Here is a 3186-nt window from a genome sequence, read left to right as displayed (position 1 = left end):
AAGGCTCCACCAGAGAAAACCTTCTTGACCACGAATGGACCTTCATAATTTGGCGTCCATTTGGCCCTTCGATCGTTTTGAGGAGGAAGGATCCTTTTCAGCACCATATCACCCACGTGATATACCCGAGGTCGTACCTTTCTGTCAAAAGCACGCTTCATCCGTTGCTGGTATAACTGCCCATGACAGATGGCTGCCAGCCTCTCTTCTTCAATCAGGCTCAACTCTTCATACCGGGTCCCTTACCCATTCAGCCTCTTGCAATTTTACGTCTATCAGGACTCTCAAAGAGGGAATCTGAACTTCGACCGGTAGCACGGCTTCCATATACCAACGAGAAAGGAGTTGCCCCAGTAGATGTACGCACCGACGTTCAATATCCAGGAGACAGACTTCGTACACAGCCACCATTGTTGGTGTATTCAAACGTTATCCGGGCAACAAAAGCTTATTCACCCTAACCTCCCCGTCAGACATCAGAATCCGTTCGGATTCAGGGTCAGGCCCCTCCTCCGGGATCGGTTCCTCACAATCTTTCGATTTGAGCACCTCGAGATGTCGTCATCAGGGAACTCAAACTTCATCGGTTGATAATTCTCCATGGGTTGCGGGCGATGTAATCAGACAATACACCCCTTGATTGCTTTCTGAGAGCATCACAAATCAGTCAACATTCTTTTGCACTCTTGCAACCCGTCCGGTCACTGCTGGATCCTCAAACCCATACTTGATCGGATCCTTTTTGGAAATCCACAAAGTGGCATGAATCAGCATACACTGTCTCGGTCGGCGAGCAGCCTATGCCAAAGTACATCAAGTTTTTCCGAACAGTGAATGTATTATTTCACAGTCGGTAAACTTTTTGCTAAGGTAAATTGCATGCTCTTTTCGACAAGACTCGTCATGCCGACCCACTTCACCTCGTAGACCCCTCGAAGGCCGTCAAATACAGATTAACAATTTCTCCCTCCACAGGAAGTATCAGAATCAGAGGCTCTTGCAACTTATTCTTTTATTTTTTTAATGCCCCTTGGCAATCAATATTTCACCCGACCGTTTGATTTTTTCCATCATTGAATGGGTTCCCACGTGGCTGTTAGAAGAGATGTGAACCATGACATGTAGTTCAATCTACCTAATAGACCACGAACCTCTTTTCTTTGTTCTCGGTTCAGGCATTTTTTTTTTTAGCAGGATCAACCTCGATTCCTCTCTTATTTACAATAAACCCCCAACATCTTACCGGATCGCACTCTGATAGCGCACTTACTTGAATTCAACCTCAGTCTGAATTATCTCCACCAGATGCCCCACTCCTGTTTGGGACTTTGCTATCATGTCATCAACATAGCATTCGATTTCATGATGAATCATATCATGAAACAAAGTCACCATGGCTCTCTGATAAAGGCACTGGCATTCTGCTTCTCTAGAGGACAGTCTCCTTTCCACGGTAGCTTGTGCGCAATGACACCGGTATCCGACCCTGGCATATCCTGACATGACCAGGTGAAGGCATCCACATGCTCTTTCAACAAGGCTACCATTCTGCTCTCGATTCGCCTCTGAAGCGGCCCCAATTTTCACTTCCGTTCTGACCTCGGCAGTATACAGGTTAACAATCTCAACTCGCTCTTCCTGCGGCTGAATCACCTTCTCCTCTTGTTTTAACAACCTGGTTAATTCCAGCAGATCACAATCTTCTTCGCCTTCTTCTTCAGCCTAATTGCTCGGATTGTCGAAGTCATATGAGGGGTAACCAAATTGTTATCAATGAGATCCGGAGAATTATTTTTGAATTCGGAACAAGACAAATCAAAAAGAGAAAAATGAAAATAAACATTGCCATTTTTATTTGTTTTTAAACTGCAAAAATAAATGAAAAACAAGGAACACCGCTTTTTGACTGAAAAACATCCATTTATTAATGATGCCGAATGTTGCAAAATGAAACATGAGGTGGCCCTTACAATGAACCATTACGTGTCGGGCAACACGTATGGCTTTCATGCAGATAAAACTGAAGACAAGAAATTATTACTCTTCAGGATGAGTGACAGTGCTGATCTTTTTAAGCCTTCCAGTACCCTGGTACGCACGCTTTTATCCACGACTCCAGTTTACCGTCATTGTCAGTCTCTTCCCCCACCACACAGACGTGATCTGAATTTCCAGCAATTACACCCCACATCACCTGACCCTGTACTGGCATGGGATCGGCATTCACGTTGGGAGATGGAGCAAAGTTGATTGCTTTAGAATCCACCAGGTCTTGGACTACGTGCTTAAAAGCTTTGCAATCCTCAACATGATGTCCGGGTGCCCCAGCATGGAACTCACACCTGACATTCTCATCATAATTGGCAACCCTCTGATCAGGTTTCAACGGAGTCAACATCCTTGGCCGCACCAATCCAAGATCCATCAACTTTTTAAACAGAGAGGCGTAAGTTACGGGCGGCTTATCGAACTGACGATCAATCCCTTTTCCTCTCACCTGATATCCGGCTCTCTGTTGAGGTGGCTGACGTTGCTGTCGTACTGACTGATTACCAGCAGGTGTGGTTACCGCAGCAGTGTGCTGGTAGTAACGATCCCTACCGTGTCCTCTCTGGGCATACACAGCACTTGATTCAACCTCATTCTTCCTTTGGCCATTTCCGAAGGGCTTCTTCGCTACAGAGCCAGAGGCATTTGTTACTTAGGATGACGGAGCCTTTCCCCGAACTTTCTCCTTGATCATCCAACCCTCAATCCTTTCCAATCTCTCGGCCATGGCTTTCTGCCCCAAGGCAAGCCCTTGCACAACACTGAACAAATCCCTCACCATCTCTTTCAGTTTGAGGATGTCGGCGTTGGGAGAATCCATCAGTTTGGATTTGTTGCCCCTAGCAGGATATCTGAGCAAACAAGCTATGTGCACCGGTTGACACCTACAAAACAGCAAATGGGTTAATATGCATGAATGCAACATCTATCCATATAAGGAAGATTCCGTCCTTTGATTCTGGTTTCATCGAGACGGATAATATTTCACCAATAACATTCTGACATCCGGATGTCTCTCAACCAGATTCTCAATCCATAATACTCCCCATATGGCTAGATGTAGGTTTGATGCAGATGAATGCAAAATGAGAATGATGCAGATGTATGAATTGCAATGCATTGTGCCATCCTCCAAGT

This window comes from Lathyrus oleraceus, chromosome 5 (assembly GCF_024323335.1).
Source record: "Lathyrus oleraceus cultivar Zhongwan6 chromosome 5, CAAS_Psat_ZW6_1.0, whole genome shotgun sequence".
NCBI lineage: Eukaryota > Viridiplantae > Streptophyta > Magnoliopsida > Fabales > Fabaceae > Lathyrus > Lathyrus oleraceus.
This window is presented reverse-complemented; position numbering follows the sequence as displayed.